Genomic DNA, 16,470 nt, shown 5'->3' on the forward strand with positions numbered 1-16,470 from the left:
GGATCCGTAGTGTAGGGTATGTGTGGGTGGGGAGTAGAAATTAAATTACTAAGCCAAGAAATAGACGTACAATTTGCCATTTTTCATATGTGCCATAAAGGAAATAAAAGGGTACCTTGGTGCAGAATAAACAAGGGGTCGTAATAAAGATGGCTGGGTCAGACAAGACCTCTCTGCGAAGGTGACAGGCAGACTGGAATGTGCATCAGATTGAAATGTGCTGGATGCAAGGATAGAAAGAGGGTCTGGAGGGCAAGAGTAAAGTAAGCCATGGAGAAAATGGTAGGAGCTGGAGGAGGCTGGAGAGATGGGCAGGAGGGGTTTTGAGGGCTGGGTAGGAGTTTGTGGGTTTTGTTCTAAATGCAGCAGGAAGCCTTTTGCATAGAAGTGATGTGATCTCACTTACTTTAAAAAAGATGTTTAAAGTATGAATTGGAAGGGATTTTCCTCTTTTGAAAGTGTTGGCAGGTGCCAAAAAACAAGGTGGTCATGGTAGGAGCTGAGGACCCCAGATCAGGCGGGTGCAAGGACACTTAGAATGAACAAAGGAGCTTTGAGATAGGTGAAGAAGTGCTTGGCTCTGACTCTCTAGAAACCAGACTCCCAGGGTTCTGGAGTAGGCGAGGGATGGAGCTGCCCCACAGCTAGTTTCCTAGGGGGAGAGAGTGTCTGGGGACAGGCTACGATCCCTGAGGGGGACACTCCCATTTGGTATTAAGGATGCTCCCATTTGATGTTAAGGACACTGTTTTGTTTGCTTTTTGCCAAGTGGTTTCCACTTGGAGTTCAGAAGCTTCTGGTTTGGGGAACATTGTTTTGTCTCTTTGTGAAGGCTCAGGACACCAGCTTTGCCTGGTTCTGCCACTTCCTAGCCATGACACTTAGGCAAGTGACTTGACCTCTGTAAGCCTCAGTTTCCTCATTTGTGAGTGGGGAATATACAGTACTTAACTCACAGGGTGATAAAGGTGAAATAAGTTACTATTTGTAAAGTGTTTAGCAGAGTGCCCTGTATAATTAATGCTTCAGGAGTATTAGTTGCTATATAGTTAATTTGGTAACACTTTGACAAATAATAGTACATTTAATTTAACCCTTATATTAACACTATAATTGTTCTAGATTGCTAGCTGCCAGAATGCAATATACCAGAAACAGAATGACTTTTGAAAAAGGGAATTTAATAAGTTGCTGGTTTATAGTTTCTCCAAGGCTGAGAAAATGTCCCAATTAAAACAAGTCTGTAGAAATGTCCAATCTAAGGCATCCAGGGAAAGATACCTTGGTTCAAGAAGGCCGATAAAGTTCAGGGTTTCTCTCCCAAGAGAGAAGGCACATGGCAAACATGATCAGGGCTTCTCTCTCAGCTGGAAGGGCACATGGTGAACATGGTGTCATCTGCTAGCTTTCTCTCCTGGCTTCCTGTTTCATGAAGCTCCCCGGGAGGCATTTTCCTTCTTCATCTCCAAAGCGCTGGCTGATGGACTCTCTGCTTCGTGGCACTGCAGCATTCCCTGCTCTCTCTGAATCTCCTTCATTCTCCAAAACGTTTCCTCTTTTATAGGACTCCAGAAACTTATCAAGACCCTCCCAAATGGGTGGAGACCTGTCGTTGCCTAATCCGGTTTAACAACCACTCTTGATTAAATCACATCTGCAGAGAGATGATCTGATTACAGTTTCAAACATGCAGCATTGAATAGGGATTAGAAGAATCGACTGCCTTTACAAAATGGAATTAGGATTAAAACATGGCTTTTCCAGCACAATAATACAGATATTATTTTTAACAGTTTTATTGAGATGTAACTCACATGTCAGACAATTCACTCCTTTAATGTGTACAATTCGTTGAATTGTGCACCCATCACAATTAATTTTAGAATGTTTCATTGCCCCACAACGAAAATCCACACCCCTTAGTCACCTTCTCCCCGCCCGTCTAGCCCTAGGCCACCACTAATCTACCTGTGTGCTTATTCTGGGCACCTCATCTAAAATCATATAATAAATAAAATCACAGTAGTTGGTCTTTGTGACTGGCTTCTTTTATTTAGCATAATGTTTTCAAGTTTCGTCCATGTTGTAACATATAGCAGTATTTCATTTATTTTTATTGCCGAATAGCATTCCATTTATATAGCCATACCGTATTTTGTCTGTCCATTCAACAGCTGAACATTTGGGTTGTTTCCACTTTTCAGCTATTATGAGTAATCCTGTTGTGAACATTCTGTACACGTTTTTGTGCGAACATCAAATTTTCATTTCTCTCGAGTGTATAATAGGTTCTCTTCTTGTCCTTATTTTCCAAGTAAGGAAACTGAGGTACAGAAAGGTTAATACGCTGACCTGAAGTCACACAGCTAGTAAGCAACAGAGCCATAACTAAAACTCAGGCTGTCCAGCCCCAGACTCTGTGTTCTCAATCGAGCCCTCTCTTTAACAGCTCGCTACCCAGTGACTGCTGTGAAAGAGCCCGGGGTCCCGGGGAGAGCAAAGCAGAATAGTCCCCGCCTCCCTGGAGCTTACAGAGAGACCACAATGCAATCACTGAAGACATATGAAGCAACTGTTATGGCAGTGTTCCGTGGGGTACAGTAGAGCGCTACATGGTTCTGGCGGGTGGGTACTGGGCCTTGTCATCATCAGGGAGGGCAGGGAAGGAAGGCTTTCCCAGGGGAGTGGTGCCTGAGCTAAGAGCTACAGGATACATAGGTGGAACCAGGTGAAGATGGAGGGAAGGAAAGCAGCAGCCTTTTCTGGGTACCAGCCCCCCAGGGTCAGGCCAGTATAGGACTCATCCTTCAGTGGCTCCCCTAGAAGAGACCCAACATATAGGGGTGCACAGAAAATGGGAGCTAGGGGCACTGTTAGTGAGAAAAACCCCTCCAGCTCACGCACTAGGCAGGACCACATCTTGTCGGAGCATTACTGATGTCCCATTCAGCGACCCAGATTTCAATCCCCACCTCTCATCTTAAACATCAAAAGGCTGCTGTGCTTAGATCTAAACCGGGGATGGCATTTTCATCTCCTTCCCTCCAGGTAACAGGCCTTTCAAGTCAGGGGGGGAAATATTCATTCCTCTTCAAAGGGGTGCAGTTGTCACGTGCTGATGAAAAATGGATTTGGGAAAAAGGAGGTCTCAGTCATCAGATATGCCCTGCCAGGCGTTTGGACTGTCTGCCCTCCCCAAAGCTTTCATACATGAACCATAAAGAGGACCAGGTGATTCACCCATAGGCAGGAGAAGAAAGCTCCTGTTATCTCTTGCTAGCAGCTTATGAGCCCCACCCCCCACCTCCCCCAGGAGGGTCGGGAGTAAGCACTGTTAGCTAATTATGCTCACCCCACTCACTTAGCACCATCCCACTCCCAGCCCCATGCCAACAGGCTTTAGTGCCCAGAGCCAAGGCTGCAGCTCTGCATCGGACACTGAAGTGTAATGGGAGGAAGCAGCTTCCTGTTCCCAGGGTGCTGATTCCAAGTGCTTCATCAGACACCCTTGGCGATGGGGTGGGGGTGGGGGACTTACTGAGAGACTTCAGATGTAGGAGGAAAATTGGACATAGCCTGCATCCAACTGAGCTGATTTTACTGGGGACTGCTTGGAGCAGAGGAAGGGAGAGGGCAAACATAAAGATCAGGGTAATTGGTTCTGGGGGTCAGTAGAGCTGCATAGGGAGTGGCCACAGGAGGTGAAACTATTGAGCAAAACTCACATCATCAGCAATCGGGCAACCACTAGTCTAGGTCCAAGTGGCAGTGACAGGGGCTATGGGTAAATTGCAGAAGTATGTGGCTTGACCCCACCTTCCCAGGAGCTCACAGTTAAGCCAGTGGCACGTACATGGAAATGTTAAACGGTGACATTTGACATGGGGTTGAAGATTTGAGGGGATGGAAGTGGTGGTAGAGTGGGAAAAGGAGGTTGTGAAAGATGTTCACACGCTGAGACACTGAGACGGGAAGGTACAAAGTATATTTGGGATGAGATGCAGGTACTAGACCAGGTTGTCCAGGTGTCCACTGCCAAGTACCCATGTCTGGGCACCAGGCAGGGATCAAGAGGGGCTTTCAGTTCCAGCGTTAAGCAGTTCCTTCCCATTTATCTCCTCCAGGCAGTGATGGGGCTAGCAGAAGCTTTGGAGATCTTATTCTCTACCTACCAGCCCAGCCCTGAGAGTCCAGGGTCTGCATGCATTTCCCATTGCACAGAGTGAAATCCCCCAAATCTGTACATTTTTTTTCTATGCCTCATGGCAGGGGTTGTATTTCATACTTTTTCCATGTGAGTACCCTCTTATGCAGCACAATTGGTTGAATTTTTGTTTATTTGGCTTTTTGTTTGTTTGCTTATTTGTTTGAGAAGTGCATGAGCCGGGAATTGAACCTGGGTCTCCCAGTTCACACATGGTTTTGAAGACCATGAAGCCCCCTGTGCTGGGACACAGGAATACCTTCTTGATGAAGGGACCTAGCATTAATTGAATACCATTAGTGTCCAGCATTTTGATTCATTCATGACAACCTTGATGTTTCCAGTGTTTACCCTGAGGCAGGCACTGTGCTCATAGTGGATCCACACGAGCTCGGATAATTTTCACAGCAGGTGGAAGGGATGATCCCCATGTGATAGACGAGGACAAATGAGCTTCCAAGAGGGGAAGTAACTTGGCCAAGTTTGCACAGCTGGGGGGTGGCAGAGCTCAGGTCTGCCTGACTGTAGAACATCCCTGCTTCCACCCACATTACTGCTTGGTAGACAGCAGCACCCAGAGCTGGTTGCAAAGGAGTTACTGACTCATACCTCAAGAGGTTGAACTTTTTTTTTTCCAGGGGTATCTCTTCTTAGTCCTCAGGGGTCCAGGCCACTCAGCTTTTTAGTTCTTTTTCCCCGGCACCTCATTCAGTCTCCCACTGATGACATTTCTTAATAATTCATGTGCTTCTCTCTTGGCTCAGGTAGGTATTCCTGAACACTGTTACATCTAAACCACTGCATCTGACAAGAAGCTATCATGCAGCAGACTCATGCACTGGCTTACAAGGACCATAAATTCTGAACAATTGAGCTCGAGCTCCTCTGTTCCTTATTTCCCACCCAGAACAGTCATGATAGAGTAGTAGAAATATGTTATCATGGTTATGCTTAAAATTAGACTGCCGTGGAAGGAAATGAGATATGTTTGTTTGGTTGTTTTAAGGCAGCCTTGCAGATAACATTTAAAAAGAATTCATTGGCCTGAAAAAAGGTTTACTAACCCTCAGGATCTCTGTCTGTCCTCCCTAAAGCTTGAGAGATCTGAATGTCCCATAGGAAAGCATAAGCTGTTAAAACTTGCGTTCCAGTTCGAAAACTTCTACCAATGAGTCATAGAGCCTCAAGCAAATTCTTTAAGTCTGAACCTCAGTTTTTTCATCTATAAAATGTGAGTGTTACTTATGCCCTGCCTACAGCAGGATAGTTTTGTGGGTTAAGGTAAAATAGAGGATGTGATAAGAGCTTTATACTACAAAATGAGATATATGTGTGTGGGATAACAGTACACCATTTCTCTAACTCCTGAAGTTCTTGAAGGCATCAGATGAAACAATGGATGGGAACGTTCCATGAAGACGGAAAAGGTCTCTGAATCTCTGAGGCAGTGTCATCATGGGTCAAGTCTTAGCAGGTGTCTCTTCTGCAGGTAGCAGGGAAGGCTTGATGAAGTGTTAGAGTTCTTATTCCAAGGAGATTTCAATTAGAAGAGAAACCACTTAAATTAGAGAACAAAATTTTATTTTGGGGGTTGGGGAAGGGATTTGAAGCAAAATAAAAATTATAACAATAAGTGTATTTTAAGTTATAGTTAAAACTTTATAGATGCAACTGCTCTAATTGTTAGTACAAAGTGTGGATTTACTTTTTGCACGAATATTCTGATACAATTACTGATAGCAACAAAGGACACCTGCCTCTTCTCATTTAACTTTCTCTGCAGACTCATAAAGAAGGTCGTTTCTGCATAATATTAGGGAGGGTGTTGTCAGATTTCTCAAGGACATTTTTAAATCCCTTATTACCGTTGACATCCTTCTCTTTTGAAGGGCCTGTTGTCTCTTCTTCATCCTGGTAGACTTTGTCTTTCTCAGTTGTTAACTCTGCCATTCCTTGGGCATGTTTTCAGTAGCTCTTCAATATCACTTTCACTAACTTCATGATATCCTGCATCTTTTAAAACATGAGCTGGGTCCCCTTTCAGTTGATGTGCATTGAACTTGCGTCACTTTGTCAGGTACTAAGATCCAACCAACCCATAAAGATGTTCACTTAAAATGTTGACTTGATGGGTTCACCTGATATTAAATGGGGAGTGATATTTGAGTTGGCACTGATTGTACTAGTGCTCGGCTCATTGGTTAAATTCTCAGATTTTGATGACTTGTAGTTCCTAAGTAATCTAAAGGTGGGGTTCAAACTAGTAAATGCTCAGTTACTGCACTTCCCATGATTAAGAATGTGGGCTGTGGAGTCGGAATGCCCAGGTTTGTATCCCAGTTTTTACTTATATAATCTGTGTAACCAGATAATTAAATTATCAGAGCCTCAGTTTTCCCATCTATAAAAGGGGATAATATTAACCCCTAAGTCATGGGGGTTTCCTGAGGATTAAAATAAGGCAGTCAAGGTAAAGAGCTTGGTTTCGTTTCGTTTCTAGACTGTAGTATGCTCTCAGCCAGTGTTAACTGTTCATGCTTATGGTTTCCACTGGAATTTTTACTCACCTGTTGAGCTGCAGTTCATCATTTCAGTGATACCCTAAATTCAAGCCCAAGATCTAAACAGATAGGCGGCATCTCAGCACCACATCACCGTCAGAAACCAGAGAATCGCCAGCATACAAGGACTCTGTAGTGAGAGAGGCTCTATTCAGCACCACCTCTGAAGGGAAAAATGACTAGTCCCATCTCATCACAGGATCAGATGGCCAAGAGAGCATTTGACCTGAATGCCCTCACCCCTTGCTGTCCAGCCACCCCGAGCTTGCTGCTCCCTGAGATTGAGAGAAAAGGGCAGGTTCTTGCAGACCGATGTCAGCAGATCTGGAGTTAGGCTGGCAACCTATATTTTGCAGGTGCACAGACACTCTGAAGAGAGACCTAGCATACGCCTTGCACTCAGCAGGCATGCCTGAAATACTTGTTGAGAGAATGGATGCATGCAGAATAGGTGGCTCTTCTTTGAATACCTCATGTTTTGCTATGAGCAAAGGAATTCAGGTGAGCTATTGTTGAGAAACCTGTGTGACTAGTTCGAATTAGTTAACAAGTAAAAGCTGGGGACCTCCCAGGGTCCGGGTTTGGTATGCTCTTTGAGTGAGATTGTTCCGTAAATTGGTGGTGGTTTAGAAATTATTGCCTGGCATGCCTTATTTTTTAATGGGACAGTGGGTGTTTGGCCCTGTGTAAAAGGATTTGGTAGATGTCAAGCACTGCATTTCACCCAGTCCCCTCCCCGCCCCATGCCTACCTTTTGATGTTGGGGGACTGAACAGGAGTTCTGAGGTCCTACAGTTGTCTGGGGAGCCTTGCAGGGCAGGGTCAGTCGAGCAGAGCAGGAAACTAACCAAGGGCCTCCTGTCTTATGTTGTTTCCCTGGTTGCCAGAAAATCCTTCAGAATCTGTGATGCTCCAGACTTGAACTCTGGGCTGCTCACTTTCCTGACTGTAAGAATGGACAGTGCCTGCACCCACTGGACGGTCCCCAAGTGTCAAGGGTGCTCCTAAGATGCTGTAGCCAGGGTCTCCCCAATCCAGTGGCACTGACCTCAGGGCACCCGGGCACTCTTTCCTGGCCTCTGTGACACTGTGGACTTTGGAGTTAACTGTTTGGGGCCACACGGCTCCAGGGCAGACTCCAGGAGGAAAATGTTCCACGGGTACTGCTTATTCCAGCCAACGCAGGCAGTCAGAGTTGTCCACTCCATGCCTCCAATTTGCCTTTCCCGGTTCTCACTCTTGCCTCTCCTGGAGGGGGCGGGGGTGGGGTTTGGAATTCTGTACAGCAGATTCCAGCTGCCTCTCCCGGATTTCCTTGCCCCTTTCCTTGAGATCTTGGTTTTGAAGAAAAGGTCTTGTGACATCCTTTGCTCATTCTGTTAGGGCCTATTTGTGGATCCCCCACAAAAGGAGAACTAAACCCCTGTTTGTGGCAGTGGGTCAGCTTCTGCCCCAGTCTGGACATGGCCCTCATTTTCCCTAATACGTCTTCGCAGTCAGATGTCAGGGGAAGGGTCTGAAAAAGGTGACAGCAAACCTATGGGAGGGTCTGTTTCACTTATTAGCCTGGCTGACATGTGATGGAAACTTACTTCCTAATGCCATTGTCAGGTAAAAAGTCACTCCACGCGAACAAAGTCTCTCTCTATCCGCTGTTAATATTATCCACTGTCCACCGAGGATGCTGCAGTGACTGAAGCAGGCACGTGCCTGCCCTCATGGAGAGCACTGCGTGCAGGGAACACCTGTAAGCAATTGTGAAGAACTAGGAAGGAAAGCTCTGGGGGCCGGGGCCTCTTCTGATCTGGAGGCTCAGAGGAGTCGCGTGGAGGAGAGCATGATTTAACCATTGGACATAACCCCCGTGAGAATGGAGAATTGCATACCTACTGTGCAAGCCCCAAGTACTGTGCAAAAACACCTGGCGTGTCTGAGCCGCGTTCCTCCTCCCCAACCCCTGTGAGATGGGTGTTGCTGTCAACCCCATCTAACAGGTGGGGGGCAGGTGTCATCGAAAGGTGATGTGACATGCCCAGGGTCCACAGCTAGCGAGTGGTAGGGCTGGTGTCCGAGCCGAGAGGACGTCCCTGCCGCGCAGGTGTGGGCGCACGGGCGCGCAGCTCAGGGAGGGTGAGGCACGGGGAGGCTGGTTTTTCTGCCAAGGAAGGGCATGTTCCCCAGGATGTTTGCAGGCTTTTATTCCGCCTGGGCAGCTGCCCAGGCTCTCCTTTAATCCACGGATGGATGGGAAGAGCTGACTTGGCCCTGCTGGCAGAGGGAAGGGCCTCATATCATTGTCCCTTTCACTGGAACGCACCTTTAGAGAAGTTCCGGGGTGGGGTGGGGGCTTGGCCAGGAGCACAGTCCTGCCTTTATCCCACCTCCAAATCAGACGGACCAAGGAGAGACGCGGTTATTTGCCAGCTGGAGGTAAGCGCCATCTCAAACAAGGGCTTCTCCAAGGAGGAAATACAAAGGCCCCTCTGGAAAGCTGGGGACGGGGACGACCGGAGGGTAGTTAGTTGTCTGGTCAGGGTCCACTTGAGAAAGACAAAGAAAGAAATGATCAAACTAGGAGTGGGCCTAGAAGGAATCTGGCTGGGGCTGGGCAAGGAGTATCCAGCTGCCAACCTGCAGCCTGGGTATTTGGGTTAGGTATGTGGGAAAAAAGGGGTTTCTCTCCCGGTGGAGAGTTTCCTGAGTGGTCTGAAAATTACAGTAGCTTACACGCCTCAAGTGCTTTCTACTGCCAGAGCTAACACCCGACATTTCACGCACATTATCAGGCCACCCTACCCTCTGTCCTGTGAGATGGGGACAGCTGTTACACCCACTTTACAGAGGAGGAAATGGAGGCACAGCAAGGTTAACTGTCACGCCCCAGGTCACAAAGCTGGGAGATGGCAGGGAGAGTGGGGTTCCACTCCTAGCTCTGCTACTGAGTACCATGGCCAAGTCCTCCCTCTCCCTTGGCCTCAGTTTCCCCATCTCTACAATGAGACAGCTGGACAGTGATTTCTAAAGGACCTGTCAGTGCTGAGTCCCCATGATTGCATCCCAGGAACTTGCAAGGTCACTCAGCCACTCAGGAGTAAGTCCTCTTGGACGCCGAGGTTCTGTGACACCTCTGCCCACTTCTCTTCCCCCATGCTCACCTGTTGATGTTTATAGCATACTTACCTTACAACTGTAGGGAGGTTTTTTGTTTTGCTTGTTTTTCATTGTTTTCCAATTTTGGAATCAAGAAATCTCTTTTTTTCCTTCTAATTCTTTCTTCCTCCTGTCCCACTGTTCAGGTCCGTCTCATGGCCACAGACCACCCCCCTCAGCACAGCCTGGTGGGCAGGCTTGAGTCTTCCCTTTGACTGATAGGTCCTGAACACCTGTCATGATGACTTGCTGAAGGTCACACAGTTAGTGAGTGGTCAAGCCAAGCTGGGACTTACATCAAAGTTTGCTGTTGGGCACATAGGCCCTCAAAGTGTGTTACCTTCTTTCCTTCTCATTAAACCAGCTCTGCTCTTTGCCTCTGTTTGCAGACAGAAGGAGGACAGGGCTTGGGGTGGAGTTGGCTGCTTATGGCCCAATAGGCTGGGGTCTCGCCAGATTTTAGATTTTAGTGTTCTGGGCCAGCAGCCCCAACTCTGCAACCAACAGCATCTTCCTTTGTTTTCTCAGAATTGTACTCAAAACTTCAGCCAGCATAAAGGGCAGTAATCTACCTGGGTACTATCTTCCCGGATCCTCCAAATGTGAGATCTTACTATCTTTCTTGCTCAAAACACCTGCTCACTCCCTACTCCAGGTCATTTCTCCAGAATCTCCCAGAGAAACCCTCAGCCAATTTGGACATTAACTATCAAAGGAGTATGTTGGTTCGCATACTGAAAAAGGTCCAGGAGAAGTCACTGTTAGGTCTGGAGCCTCTAGTCGTATCGTCAGGATTCAGTCTCTCTCCATCTCTTCACTGTGTCTGCCGCTGTTCTGCCTTCATTCTCAGTTTTCATATGATGTCTTCAAGGATTCAAGACAAATATGAAAAGAGGTCTCTGTCCTTCATAGTACAGACACAAATCCTCTCACTAGCCCATTAGGAATGACTTGCCAGCCCCTAAGTCAGAAACTGGGGTCCAGGGGTATAGAGTGGACTATTTCTTCAGGCCCAGCTCAAATGTCCATCTTGGGAACTGGGTAAAATCAACTTCACCCCAAAGCACACAGATTGAGAATCCTGGAGAGATGATTTCCCCCAGGAAATTTGCACCATTCTCACCAAAGGAGTTGGGAATGATAAAACTTACACTCAAGTGTCCAGAAATTAATTAGATGGATGGATGGATGGATGGATGGATGGATGGATGGATGGATGGATGGATGGATAGAGTAGATAGGTAGATAGAAAAAGGAAGAAAGGGAGGGAGGGAAGAAAAGAAAATGTGGCAAAAGTAAAAATTGGTGGATCTGGGTATCTGGAAGGGTCAGTTTTCTGAAAGGGATTTGTATTATTTGTGTAACTATTCTATAAGTTTGAGCATATTTCAAAATAATAAGTCAAAAGAAGAAAAAAGAGGCAGGAATGTGTGCTTAGTGGCAAAAACCCAACAATTGTTCTTCACAGTTTCCCGTGCTGGTCCCCGGGCCCCAGGCCAGGAGGCTACCCAGTGAGGCCAGATGGAAGGAGTTGAGAGAGCCCTTCCTGAACTGACTCTCTTCCGTCCCTGTGCTCCTTACATTTAAGCTCCAGTCTGTTTACCTATGTCCCCAAATAAAGGGCAGCTGGCCAAGGACAGGGCAAGAAGGAAAAGATGTGGAGGAAAGTCAGTCACTATCGTGATCCTTCATTCATTCATTTTCATTCTTCTCATCAGTCATTCATTTGTGTGCTCAACGAATGTTAGTTGAATGTCTCTGACATTGAAGGTAATAAATGAACTCAGGGTTTGCCAAATATCAGCCATTGGTGTACCCTTTTCTCAGTTTTGGCCAGCAAAGGCAGAATGGTGTTATCAATTCCTAGCTAGATGGTTTGTAGAAAGGCTCTAAGTCTGGGGCCTGATCACCTCTTGTTAAAAATGGAGCCTGGCAAATGTTGGAGGTGTTAAGAACACACTAGCCTCAGACTAACTCTCCTTTCTTGATTAAAACAGTAAAGGTGAAAAAAGAATTGAAAAGGGAGTCGTTTTCTCACTAAGAGATCCGGTGCTTATTCCTTCCTTGTGTGTGTACCACACAGAAGTCATCCTGTGTACCCTCTAAAGTCATCTTGTACTTCTGGGAAATGTAAAGTACCGATGGAATTAGGAAATGAATCTCATGTGAGCCTTGCCACGAGGGAACTCCTGCTCTAGAAGGAAAGATGAGCCCAGGACACAAATGAAAGTGCTGCGAGGTAGGAAGTGACAGAAAGAGGAGACCAGACAACATGTTGTGGGAGAACAGAAGACGCTGCTACACCAGGGCCCTGGTGAAGGCTACAGGAAGAAGATGGTATTTGCGGTGGGCCTTGATGCCAGGAAGATTTTGACCTCCAGAGAAGGGGATAGGGCATGCCACAGAGAAAGGAAGCATGAGCAGAGACAGGGAGGCTGGGGTGTCGGGAGAACAGTAAGGAGGCCTGCCCATAGACATGCCGTTTCTGTGCCTGGTGTCACCTGCCCACTCAGGGGTGTCCTCTTTACACTCAGATCTAAATACTGTTGTTTAGAGAACTCTTCCAAATTGCTCCAAAACCTGAGCCTCAGTTTCATCATCTGTAAAATGGGACCTCCTCTTCAGGAAACAAATAGCATATATAAAATAAAAACCACATAGCATGCTCTTAGCAATTATTTTCCTTGCCTGGATGGCTTTGGCTCTGCTTTAGGTTTATGGAATGACTACTCAGGTACCATTCGTTGAGTTCCAACGTGATGCCAGAACCTTACATACTTTTTTTTTTTCTAATTGCCAAAACAACTCAGCAGTATTGCATGATTTCATTTATACAAAGAAGCTAAATTATGCAAATGCAGAGAAACAGAAAGTAGAGTGCAGGTTACCTGGGGGTGGGGAAGGGGAGCAGAATGGAGAGTTCATGCTTAATGGTATAGGGTTTCTGTTTGGAGTCATGGAAAAAGTCTGGTAATGGATGATGATGAGAGTAGAACAACTTTTTCCACTGTGAATGTGATTAATCTCACTGAACAGTATGCTTGGCAGTGGTTGAGATGGCAACTTTTATATTATATATATTTCCACAATTAAAAAAAAATAATAAAAAAGAAAGAGCAACTAAAGAAACAATGACAGTTAAATACAATACATCATCCTGCATGGAATCTAAGGATGGAGAAGAAAAGGTCCAAAAGGACATTATTGAGACATGAAAAAATCGAAATATAGACTATAAGCTTTATATCAATGTTATAGTTCTTGAATTTGGTAATTGTACTTAAGATGATTAAATAAGTAAATGTCTTTCTTTTCAGTAAATAAATATTCATGAAAGTATTATCTGTTCAAGAGCATGATGTATACAACCTATTCTCAGATGTTTACGATTAGATTGATAAATGGATGGATGAATGGATGGATGGACAGATAGATGGATGGTTGGAGAGAGTGCACATGGTGGTCAAATATTAAAATTGGTAGATCTGGGTCTCTTGGAGGAGGGGGTATGTTGGAGTTCTTTGTATGGGTTTTATAATACTTTTGCAACTGTCCTGTATATTGGAAAATCTTTTAAAATAAAAAGATTAAGGAAAAAGTTCTGCAAGGTTTTGATATTTTTATTCCCCATTGTACTAATTACATGGTGGGTGAGTGTACAGAGCTTCCCTACCTGGATTCAAATCCCGACTCAGCCACTTACCGGCTGTGGGGTCTTCAGCAGCTGGCTTAGCCTCGCCGTCCTAAATTTCCATCTAAAATGCAGATAATAACCCTTCATTATATGATGTAGTATCATGTCACAGGATTGCTATGAGGATTAAATTAATAAATGTAACTCTGAGTCAGCTCCTGGCACATAGTAATGCTCTGTAAAGGAGGACTATTATTACTAAAGAGAAAACTAAGGTAAGATGGTTACTTTCTCACTTGGAAAATGACTGAACTAAAATCTGAAGCCCCTGTCTCTTCCATTCCACAGAGCAAGCTCCCTCTCATTCTGAAACATGTCCCGTGTGTTTTGTGCTCTCCTATGAAGTGTGCCTCTTCTCTCAAGCCCAGGACACCTCTTCCCATGCTGCTGCTCATCCTCTAGGGCTTCGCGGGGTTCCCTGGGCTCCCCTCCCTCTCCCGCATTCTTAATGACACTATAACTGAACCTGCCCCTTCTCCCCAGCTTTCCTGGAGCTACTCCGTGGCCAGCCTGGCTCTTTCTTACAGGCATTTTTTTTCAGTCTCAAGCTGTCCTCCAGCCCCTGAGGCGAGTTCTTGCCTTTTGCATGTGGAGTTCTTAAGTAAAGAGACGAGGTGCTGCTAATGTGCAAACACACGCAGCCCCAGCTCCTCAGCTGCCCTGACTTGGCTGAGCCTCGGGTCCTCCTGCAGAAACTGGCGCAGAAAGGGCCCAGAAGTCCCTCCCTTCTCCTCTCGCCCCCAGCTGGGGTTTGCATTGTGTCCCCCAAAAAGATGTATTCAAGTCCTCACTCCTGGCCCTGTAAATGTAGACTTATTTGTAAATAGGATCTCCGAAGATGTTATTAGTGAAGATGAGGCCAGACTGAATCAGGGTGGGCCTAATGACTAATGTCTTTATAAGGAGACAGAGAGAGAGAGAGACATGGCCAGGTGACAGAGGCAGAGATTGAGCTGTGCCACCACAGCCAAGGAAAACCTTGGATTTCCAGCTACTGCCTTTAGGAGGAAGCACAGTCCTGCTGACACCTTAATTTCAGACTTCTGGCCCCTAGAACTGTGGGAGAATGAATTAATGTTGTTTTAAGCCACCCAGTTTTTGGTACTTTGTCTCTGCAGCAGACGCCATCCAAAAGAATTAGGTGGCTGCCTTCCCCTCTCCTGGCTCCCCGGGCTCCCCAGGGAGTCCAACCTTCTTTGCACCTGGATCTTTGTCTTGAGAACTAACTGTTCCTCCATAGGCATGCACCCCTAAGGCCAGTCCCCGCACCTCTAGAAGCCTTAGTTCCCCCCATTGCAGAGTGTGGTGAATGTGAAAGTTGAAGACAAGACGTATCATATTATTTACTTGGTTGAAGAATTTCTGCCTCGAAGGACCCATGCTAAGTCCTGCTGCCTTTCTGGGGCCTCTTGAGGTAGTCCAGCCCCAAGGATCTCTCCTCTCTTTGAATCTTGTGGCACTTTTCATGGAAATTTAATTTTGAACCATTTCTTCATTGTTTTCATTCCTGCATAATTATCTTATGATGTGCAAATGAATTTGTTTGTATGTTTATTGCCAGCTGATTTTAAGCTCATATATAACACTTGGTGTTAGGAGTCAAGCAGCCACACAAAGTATATTCACTAATTGGCTTGGGCTCTTTCAAAAATGAATGTCCTTCATCTTTTTTTTTTTCCCAAGATTGATGCACTTGAGCAAATATAAATCAGATGTTCACTGCTGCTGAATCCTTTCTCATGGGTTTCTATCTTCTCAAAGGAAAAGCAAAATTTAAAATATTTGGATAACATTTTTGAAATGTATTTATGCTTTCTTTGAAAAAAATTATTCATGCTTTTTCCCCCATTTCACAATTTCAGTAACCCCCTGTTATGTGCCTATTACCATTCCAGGTACAAAAATAAATAATCATTCCTGAAGTTTATGGGATCCTTGGTTTTTCCCTGTGGACCCAATTCCAGGGTTCAGCCTTTCGTTGGGCTGTGGGTAGAGGTTTCTGGAATGCCCATGCAGTTTACTCCATCCGTGAAATTCCACTTCAACGGCCTGTTTGATTTTTTCACATTAAAATTTCCCCAACGAGGATCCTCAGAGCCTCATCCTTGGTAGTTTCCAGCTTGCTCTTGGGGTGTAGAGGGTGTTGAATTTAAGGATAAACAACTCCATAGCAAGCCCTGGAGTGGGCTGTGCCTTTTGTGCCCCTGAAATTTTTTTTTGAAGTGTCTGGTGCTTGCTCTGTAAGTACAGGGCTCAGTGACTTTAATGCAGGAAGAAAAAGGCATAAAATCCCTTTCTCCTTGGAGAGGGGGGAGTGCACGTGGGTCCACTGTTTTTCTTTCCTTCAGCAGTATGGGGAGCACCAACTACATACCAGGCCCTGTGTGTAAGATGGTGGTGAACTAGGTAAGCTTGGCTCCATTTGAGTGGGAAAGACAGTCCACATGCCAGCAAATGAATACAATGAGAGATGGGACTGCCAGGGGTGGCCACATGGGGGAGAAGGCATTTCAACTGAGAGCTGAAGGACAGAAGGCATCAACTGGCAAAAGGCGATGGACTTATGGGCAGGGGCAGGAGTGGGTTACTGGGCGTAGGAGACTGCAGGAACGAAGGCCGGGAGGTGGGAAGGCGCTGCATTCTGAGGACTGATGTGCATGAAGCTGGAGAGGCAGGCAGGGGCTAAGTCATGGAGGGTCTGGAGAGGCCATAGCAAGGAGTTTGCATCTAATTCTAGTTTAAGTGAGAAACTTTTGAAGGTATTTAAGCAGGAGAGTGACAAGATTGAATCTATATTTTGCTGTTTGTTGTTTTTATGGAGAGGAATGAGCAGAAGGGGGGAGGGTAGAAGAACTAAGAAA

The 16,470-nt window shown here is 45.8% G+C and overlaps 1 protein-coding gene across 2 annotated transcripts in view; it reads left to right on the top strand.

Moving 5' to 3' along the window:
• WWC1 (WW and C2 domain containing 1) overlaps positions 1-16,470 on the top strand; it is a 164,372-nt gene that overhangs the window by 37,757 nt on the left and 110,145 nt on the right. Inside the window, exon 1 of one of the 2 annotated variants that reach the window (XM_077137601.1) lies at positions 8,991-9,195. The exons of the other annotated variant lie outside the window; for it this stretch is intronic. The gene's annotated coding sequence lies outside the window, so the exon portion shown is untranslated. Of the gene's footprint in view, positions 1-8,990; positions 9,196-16,470 lie in introns of those variants that run through there. 2 annotated transcript variants of the gene reach the window in all.

The sequence above is a fragment of the Tamandua tetradactyla genome, chromosome 20 (assembly GCF_023851605.1).
Source record: "Tamandua tetradactyla isolate mTamTet1 chromosome 20, mTamTet1.pri, whole genome shotgun sequence".
Lineage (NCBI taxonomy): Eukaryota > Metazoa > Chordata > Mammalia > Pilosa > Myrmecophagidae > Tamandua > Tamandua tetradactyla.